Source organism: Otolemur garnettii, unplaced genomic scaffold (assembly GCF_000181295.1).
Source record: "Otolemur garnettii isolate 467f Iridium unplaced genomic scaffold, OtoGar3 scaffold00103, whole genome shotgun sequence".
In the NCBI taxonomy this organism is placed as follows: domain Eukaryota; kingdom Metazoa; phylum Chordata; class Mammalia; order Primates; family Galagidae; genus Otolemur; species Otolemur garnettii.
This window is the reverse complement of record NW_003852498.1, coordinates 140,471-150,220: the sequence shown is the minus strand read 5'-3', so window position 1 is coordinate 150,220 and position 9,750 is coordinate 140,471.

Below are 9,750 nucleotides of genomic sequence, written 5' to 3'. Positions count from 1 at the left end.
TATTCCTCCCTCTTGACCTGGTCAAACTTGATGCCATCACCCTAGCTCTTCCCTTCACACTGTGGGATTTATAATCTTTGTTTTTTTCCAGACTATCTTCTACTTCAGGAACGAAAGCTCAATGAAGACAGAATCCCGTTGGCTTTCTTCCTCTCCCACAGCACAGGGCCAACCTTTCATGAATATCTGATGATGTTGAGTGACTGCTGGGTTAGAATCCTGGCTACCTGTGTCACCTCTGTAAAATTTCTTAATTTCCATTTGCCCCAGTTTCCTCATCTATAAAATGTGATAGGTTGCTGTGAAAGCTAATTAAAATAATGTATGTAAAGCACTGTTTATTTCTGTTGTTTTTTTTTTCCAAATGTTTAGGTTCCATTGTTTTCATTTCTAAGGTAAAGTTCAAGTTGTAGTTGAGCCCCTCACACAAGGGATGTGCTAATAACCCTCACATAGTGGACGTTAGGCAAGATCCCGCCAATCACCCTCTCTCCTTTCCTCTTCCCTTTGCTGGGCTATACATGTGAAGTTGTTTATATATTGGTTTCATATTAGTGTTGAGTACCTTGGATACTTTTTTTATTGTGTTGAAAAAATAAGTAAGCTATATCATGTAAACTCCTTGATCAAGTAATGGCTATCAAGAAACAAACAAAATGCAAAAGGCATTTTCTGAAGATGATGCTTTAGCCAACAATGGAATTCTAAAGAAAGGCCTAGATGAATTCACAGCAAATGGTAGATAAGTGTGGTGGGTCCCATCAAATGCTTCTTCAGGACTTACTTCTCTTTCTAAGCATAGGGCTGAAACTAACTCTACAAGGCATAGTACAGTATTTGCTTACAACCAAGGTAATTTAATCACTCAGCCTCCATTCTTTCATTTGTAAAATGGTCATATAACATATTACAATTACATATGCCAATTATAACATACTAAAATAGTGATATGAGAATATTTAAGTCAGAGAGTTAGATGAGATTTGTACAATTTAGTAAAAATGTGTTTCCTGCATAAAGACAAGCAGTTGTGTCTCCATTTCCACTCTATTAAGTCTCTCCTGGGCTGGGTACTAGCACAGGACTAGATGCACAGGGCACACTTAGAGTAAAACGGCCCTGCTCTCAGGGAGTCTAGAGCACCAGGGGAAGCAGACCTACAAACCAAGGGAGCCCTGCCATGACGGCATCTGGGAAGCAGCAAGAGTTCCAGAGGTTGCTGGGACAGAGTAATTATTAACTCCATCTGGAGTGAGTGGGAGGTTTGTCGGGGAGGGCTTCCTGATCTAATCTGCTCTGACCCAGAGACTGGTCTTGTGGTCAGGAACGCTTCCAGGAGAGCGGGAGAGCTCTGAAACTGATCTAGAGTGCTGGCTCTGTTTAAGGTACACCTAAGCTGGCCCTGAGACACGCAAACCTCAACGAAACTCAACCCGAATGTGTTATATTCCAACTTGTAAGCTGACCCGAGGGCTGCTGTGCTTCTCGGAAGTTCTCTAAATTGGCGATCTCGGGCCAGGATAAACCACTCGGTTTTCTTGGAATGCTCATTACCCCTGTAATCACCTCTTATCTGCCTGCCTGCTTTGGTGAATAAAGAAATTTTATACTTTGTTCAAGGCCCAGTCCAAATCTCCTCTCTCCCAGATTGCTTTCCAGTCCCCTGTCTGTGTTTATCTCCCCCAGCCAACCACGCCCTGGCCCTGAATGCAATCTTTTAAAGTCACAAAATCCATCCTATTTTTCTTGCACTAATTATTTAACTTGCCCTGTGTGTCTTACATTTGATAATACAAGCCACTAGAATAGGAATTATAGGAATGTGTTCTTCAGGCAAGGGGATGAGAGGATTTTCTGCACTGTTTTCGATATTTCTCATCGAGTGGATTCTCTAGCCCCAATCCCAGACTCATGCTCTGAAACCAAGGCCCTAAAAAATAAAACAAATACTGTGTTTGAGATAGACAAAACATATCTGGTATTTAGGAGAAAGGAAGAAAGTGGGCAGAGCCCAGGTTCATCTCAACAGAGTGATTTAACTGACCTAGGGAAGGATTTCCAACAAACTCTGGGACTGTAATCAGCCTACAGTTCCTTCTATGGGACACTAAACTGACTATAGACTCATGTGGTTTAATGACCATTATTTTTTTTAAGTAATTATCAGTTTGTGAGGTAATAGCCATTGATAGAAGGTTATTTTCAAAGACATGCAGGGGCTAAGGTAAATGCAAGTCAAGTAGGGAATTGAAGAAACATTTGCCTGCTATCCGTTGAATAACCTTAGAAACAATCTCCCTCAGCACATAGACCCTCAGAATCTTTACTACAAAACCAGGACAATGGAGCTTTCTTTCAGAGGACTGAGGTGAGGACATAGATAAAGTATTTGTGGAAGTGCCTGGAATAGTAGGAACTCAAATTTAGACCTCTGTTTCCCATAACATCTAACTGGTTTGTCATTCATTAATTCATTACATAATAAATATTTATTCCACACCCAAGATATGCCAAGTGCTAGGGGCACAGCAGTAAACAAGAAAGCACAGGATTGAAACTAACTTTATAAGGCAGAGCACAGTACAGAATTTGCTTGCAATCATGCTCATTTAATCACCCATGCTCCATTCTTTAATCTGTGAACTAGTAATACAATAATATTGCATTATATCATAATCCTGTCTTCATAGTAGGCAAGATGAATATTTAGCAAATAATAGCACAATTAAAGAACTGCTGTTGCGATGTGCTCTATCAAATAAGAGCTACAGAGTACTGAAAGAGTGAATAACTGGGAGAGCCTTCCCAAATCTTCTGGGGGGTGGTTAGAAAAAACTCCAAGAGTAGGGATGCATGCATATGGGAAGGAGAGATCTGAAATAAGATGCTTCCTGGATAATGCTTGTCCAGCCACAAAAACTGATTAAGATCAGTTGAGTTTAAGGGTATAGCAAATACGTTCAGAGATAGGGACAGGCATGACAACAGGTAAGGGAAGTTTCTAAACTACAGTGTAAGATAAGATAGGGCTACTGGGCAGTGTCCCAGTACAGTCCTGCGTTTACAACAGGACACTATTAAGGTGCAATCATCTCTCAGAGGGGTTAATCAGGAAGACTGTTTCCTAACATTTCCCTAATTCCCCTCCTTTGCCTCTTACTTTCCTCACCCTCACTCCAGTCCCTAGGATTCTAGCCCTCCTTGCCTTGTGTGGAGAATGTATCATAATGGAAAGTAAGGCCAGGAAAAAATTTTCCTAGACATTCTTTCCAAAGACTTAAAGTCTTTAGGTGCAGAAAGCACTCCTGACATCAATAAAAGTTTGAGACAAAGAGATTTGAAAAATGTCAAGCCTCCCAAATCAGGGAGACTAAGGAAGCTAGAGTTCAACGTCCTTGCCCCTACCTCCGATGTGAAAAATATCCCCCTAAGTCAGGGAGACAGAGAAAGAGAGTTGGTGACAAAACAGTGAGCGTTGAGTCTAGAGGAATTTTTTGTGCCCCTAAATGTGCCAAACCCACTAAAGGTATGAGAATTCCACAAGCAGAAGAACCACTCCTTCTAGAGTGATTTTCAACAGGTGACCTATGGCACACTAGTGTGCTGTGAGAGGATATTAGGTGTGCTGTGAAAATTTTTAAAGATCATCAATTAAATTATTTTTGAAATAAGTTCAGGCTTGGCACCTGTGGCTCAAGTGGCTAAGATGCCAGCCACATACACCTAAGGTGGCGGGTTCGAATCCAGCCTGGGCCCTCCAAACAACAATGATGGCTGCAACCAAAAAAATAGCTGGGCGTTGTGGCGGGCACCTGTGGTCCCAGCTACATGGGAGGCTGAAGCAGAAAACTCGCTTGAGCCCAGGAGTTGGAGGTTGCTGTGAGCTGTGATGCCATTGCACCCTACCCAGGGGGACAGCTTTAGGCTCTGTCTCAAAAAAAAAAAAGAAAGAAGTTCAAAGCACAATAAACATATTCTTTTTTTTACTCTTGTTTTTGATCAATGTCATTTAAGTGAGCCGCAGAAGTTTAACTATTGGTTCAAGTGTGCCATGAGATAAAAAGGTTGAAAACAGTGGTCTAGAGCCTTGGGGAGTCAGCAGCACCGTGGGAGGTACTGGCCGAATGCCTGGTGTAGACAACATGGGGAGTCTCACGTGCTCCGTGCAGAAGGGCCTAGTGGCTCTGATGCTCTCAGACTCTAAACAGCTACTGGAGCCCAGGGGCAGTGGCACAAGGCACAGCAAGATGGCAAGTCATCAAGGGAAATGACCACATCCCAATGGGCTCACAGACACCTCAAAACTTCCTACCTGAGGAGTTTTATATAGATGACTAATCACTGAGACCTTGAAGTTCCTGAGGTGACTGTGATCAAACAACGCAATCTTCATAGAACGAGCGTGTAGAGCAAAGACTTGGCTGTTATGTAAAGTAGGAAGCTGTATGTGTGCAGCTTAGTTTGTGAATGGAGATTCCTACCTACTACCCCCTATACCCATCTGCTACCAGTTCTTAGATGGCGAGTTTGATTTTCCATCATCTGAGTTGTTCCTGTGCTTCTTTATTACGGTTTAAATTCCTGCACTTATGTTAAGCCCTGGTATCACCACAAAGACTTTTTTCAAGGGAAATTAAATTATTACAGATTTTGTTATTACTATGAACCGACGTGTCCTGCTGTGAAGTGGCCTCCATTTAATAGGCTGCAAAAAAAAAAAAAAAAAGATAAAAAGGACAGCAATTATGATCCTGCTCAGATGCAGGAATGGAGCACTGCACCTGGAACTCTGTCCTGGTGCTGGCAAAGCTCTTAGCAGTTCTGCCTGGAGTCTCTCTTTGAAGTGTGTCCAAATGGGACTTGGAATCACAAGCACTAGCTGCTCCATACTCTCTCCTACAGGACTGAGAAGTGCACTTTTATTTGATGGCATCTCATCTAAGGTGGTTTTCGGATTTTTAAACAAAAGAAATTACTCAGCTTCAAAGCTATCTGTTCCTTGGCAAAGGGTAACACAAATTCTTGGAGGAAGAGAGAAAGGATGAAAATTCTGAGTCTTTCTGATTCCTCTTGGAGTTCCCTTTCTAGGTCACTTTCACCAATTAGCTCCCAGAGATCCTTGCTGACAGCAATTTATAGATGAAAATCCAAACCAAATGAGCCCCAGCTGTGGGGCAAAGGCTTCCGTGGCGAGGCAGGGAATAGATTAGAAGCTGGCTCAAGAAAATATACTAAGTGTGGGAATTCAGCTAAGAAACCTCACAGAGGCGCTGGCCCTAGGGAATAAGTTCTGAGTCACTCCAGCCATTTCCCATCTCTCTGTCCTTTCTCTCTCTCTCTCTCTCACTTTCTCTCTCTCTCTTTTATTGATTTAGTCTGCATGGCCTGATCTTGGGCCCTGCCTCCATCTCTTTCTGCATGCTACACTGAGTCACTTGGCCTTGGCCTTGAAGACTATGAGTTTAAGAGTTGAAACTCATTCTAGGGTCTGTTTCTGTCAACCTCTCAGAATAACACTATTTGTCCTTATAAAAAGGAGATGGGAAATGTCACAGGCAGAACTTGGAAATAAATTCAAGTAAATAGAACAATTAACTTCATAAGTGGAAAGTGCTTTTAGAGTGCATCATAGGCAAGGTTATGCTTTGTTTGGGAAAATTCGAATTTTAATAGAATGTTAGACGCTGTATGCTTTCAAAAGTGACTAGCCTCATAGTTACTAGCTTTTTGGTTAGCCTAGTAGAATCATGTTCTTTATGTAATTTGGGCAGAACTTAATATTCATAGAAATAACACTGTGCTTAGGGCCCCTGAAAGCAAGCCAGAAGAATTCCCCAAATAGCAAAGAAAACAAAAGGTCATTATAGGACCTATAGGACATGAGAGGGCAGGGAGGGTAGAAAAACTCAGATAAGCACAATGCTCACAGCCTACCTATATTAGTCTGCTAGGGCTGCTATAACAAAATATCATGGACTGGATGACTTAAACAACAAAAGTTTATCTCCTCACAAACCTAGAGGCTAGAAGTCCAAGTTTAAGGCCTTGGCAAATTTGACTCCTCCTCATGCCTCTCTCCTTGGTGTGCAGACGGCCGCCTTCTCACTGGGTTTTCACATGTTTGTTACTCTGTGTGTACACATCTCGAGGGCTTCTCTGTGGGTTTACATTTCCTCTTCTCATAAGGACACCAGTCATTTTGGATTAAGGCTCACTCTAATGGCTTCACTTTAGATTAATCACCTGCTCAAAGTCTCTATATCCAAATATGATCTCAGTCTGAAGTAATGGAGAAGTTTTTGTTGGAGGGAAGGAATCACAATTCAGCTTATAACATTGCCTTACACTAGTATTTAACCTTGCTGAGTATTATAGCCAGAACCTATATGTTTGGGTCTTAAAACAAAGCGAGTCACAGAGATAACAATATCCAGATAATGAATATTCATAATTTGTAATGAAGTTATTCAATCAAGATGTTTTCACTATGTATTACAGAATATGCTGTTTTCCCCATCCTCCCCTCCAAAAAAGAAAAGAAAAACTCTGCAGTAGGCTGGGGATCTGTAGCTCTCAGCCAGCAGGCTCTGTCTCCCTCTGGAGTAAGAACCAGAAGTAAGGAATCCCTGATGCAAGTGGGAAGGGATGTGAATGAGAGAGGAGGAGGCACTTAGAATCCTTAAAGCCCCCCTCTCTCTCTGCCATTTATCTCGCCTTAATTTTTTCCAGTCCCCAAAAGTGCATATTTTTAACTTTGACTCCTAGAAATAAGTCATGCTGTAATTTTTGCACATTCCATCCAATTCAATAGATTGAGGATTTATTAAGCAAACATTTTGGATGAGATACTCTGCCAAGCACTGAAGGTGGTATAGAAGTGAGTCAGAATGAGGCCCTGACCTCTAAGAGCTCTCTGTCTCATAGAGGAAAAAGACACCCACAATGATAACTAACTCCAATATAGGGCACAACAGGATGAGTGTAGCAAGGGTTAGGAACAAGTACTCTGAGAAGCACAGCAAGGAGAGAGCACATCTATCTGGGGCTATCCCAAAAAGCTTCATGGAAAATCTGGAAGATGGACTTTCACAAATGTACAGGATTATGATAGAGAAGTTGGGAAATACAGAGAACATTTCATGAGATAGGAAAAATACATTGCATGCAGTCCAGACAGGAAAATATGAATGGGAGGCATGTTGTAGATGGTGTCAGGACCAGGCAGTGTCAATTTAGTAGACAATAGGAAACCACTGGAGGGTTTAGGAAGGTGTCAGACCATTTGGTTTCATTTTATAGAGATTACTCTAACAGGCACTAGGGGAAAGGAAGAAGACTGGAGAGAAGTTTTCAGACATTTGGCTTTAAACAGAAGTGGTTCAGGATAGCAGAGTCAAACAAAGGATTTCCTCTATGATGAAGATGAACAGAGAATTTTGTAGGAGGAAGGGTTAACAAAAACCAGGAGCTAGAAAATGTGGTAATGGTCTTCAAGGTTGGCCTTAACCAATCTCTCTCCTTATGCAAGCATGTTGCCACTTGCCCCAAGAGGTGCCACATATTTCCTCTCCCCTTGAATGTGGGCTGGGCTGGACACTGACTTTAGCAAGTAGATTATAGCCAAAGTGACATACTAGCCTTTTTAGCACAGTTCTTAAGTGATGTCCTCTTGGAACTCAGCTACCCTGAGGTAAGGGAGTGTTGAATAGGAACCAGAATGATTAGAATCCAGTGGAGAGAAATCCTGAAGGAAAGGACACCATCTTAGAGGTTCTTCCCAGCTGAATGAAGACCCAAGGCAGGACCAGCAGAACTGCCTTGCTGATCCCAGAGAATTACGAGAAATAATGAGCCATTGCTCTTTCAAGTCACTAAGTTTGGGGGTAGTTTGCTACATTGCAATAGACAACTGACACAAGGGGTTAAGTTCCTAAGGAATCTGTATTCATCTGTTCAGGCTGCCATAGCAAAATGGCACAGATGGGCTTAAACAACAGAAACTTAGATTCTCATTATTCTGAAGGCTGAAAGTCCAAGATTGTGGTGTCAGACTCGTCTATTTCTGGTGCGGGCTTTCACTGATTTGTACATGGTGCTTCCTCCCTGTGCCCCACCCCCCAATGGCCTCTCCTCTGTGAGAGAGAAAGGGAGAGAAAGAGAAAGAGAGAGAGAGTGCATTCTTTGGTGTCTTATTATAAGGACATGAAAGCAATCCATCAGAACCCCACCTCGCTTTATCTAATTACTTCTTTAGAGGTTCCATCTCCACACTGGGGTGGAGGGCTTCAACACATGAATGTGGGGGCACCGACATTCAGCTCATAAGAGACGTCTTATAAGTAGGAGGTTTATGTTTGTGGTCAGAGACCAGAGCAGAGATAGAGAGGCAGATTAAACCCCAAACCCTGGCAAGGCTTGGAATTACTGCATGACCTGACACAGTTACTAGTACGTAGGAGGCATTTAATGTATTTTATTGAATAAACAGAAAAATGAATTATTCTATTACTTTTAGGTGGGAACTCAAAATAGAAGGATATTTCAAGGACAATTCTATGGGTAGTATCACGTCTCACGGAAGAATAATGAAACTGATTCATTTTGAATTAGGCTATCTAAGAATTCATAAAGACCACCTATGATTAGAGGTGAGTGGTATATGGACACGTATACTAGGTGTTAAAGTGAATGGGGGAAGAGTGGATGGCTAAGGTGACCAGAGGAAGGGGTCACAGAAGAGCTGAGAAAAATAGGGAAAGAAAGACGATGCTGAAAATGGTCATACAGGCATTGATATAAAATAGTATAGAAAGTTTGTTCATGATTTGAAGTGACAGGGACCACACAAAAAGAGTATATGAATGGTTCCTTCCAAATATAAGTCCCAAAATAAGCAGAGATAAGATGTCACTGTGATCGAAAATTCAGATCTTCAAATTGCAGAGAGTAAGCCTGATCTCCAGTTAGAATTAATAAAAGATGGTTTGTGAGCTCACATAGAGCCCTCATCGGGAGCCAGCACTGGCTTATCTAACAGAACTATGCCAAACTGGCTGTGTTTTCTCTTTCGGTCAAAATGTTAGACTGGGAATCCAGCAGAAACTCGTAGGCATAACACATTTGGATTACAGCAAAGTCTTTGAAAACATTATTCACTAACAATTTTGTGGGCAATATTAAGAAACAGCTGGCTTAAATAGATCCTGTTACTGTGGACTGGAAGTTTTGTAACAGTTTGGCGCAGGTCTTGTCCTGGGCCCCATCCAGGATAATATTTTATCAGTACCTTGATGATGTTAATTGTCAGATTTCCAGGCAATAAAAAGTTGTCATGGTTTACTAAAATATTGCACTGAGATCTTAACAAGCCAGAAGAATGGATCGAAGCTGGAAAGATGTAACTTAATAGGAAAAAAATACAAAAATCATACATATAAGATGAAGTAACAGAATTGAACAGATTTTTGTTTAAGTACAGTTTGTGTGGAAAAATAAATAAAAGAAACTCGCCGTTGGCTGACAGCAGGCTCAGTAGGAGTCATGTGTCATTGACTGCTGGGAAGGTAACAGTCTTTGGCCACACTGCTGGAAACACAGGTTCAGACAAAGGGAGCCGATGGTCCTCACATTAATAGGCTGCTAGTGTGATTGTATTTGGAATACCTTGTTTAATTTTGAGCAAAGGAGAATATCAAGGTAGTAGAGATGCTGGAAGCCATGTCATGTGTAGAATTCTGAAGAAACTAGGTT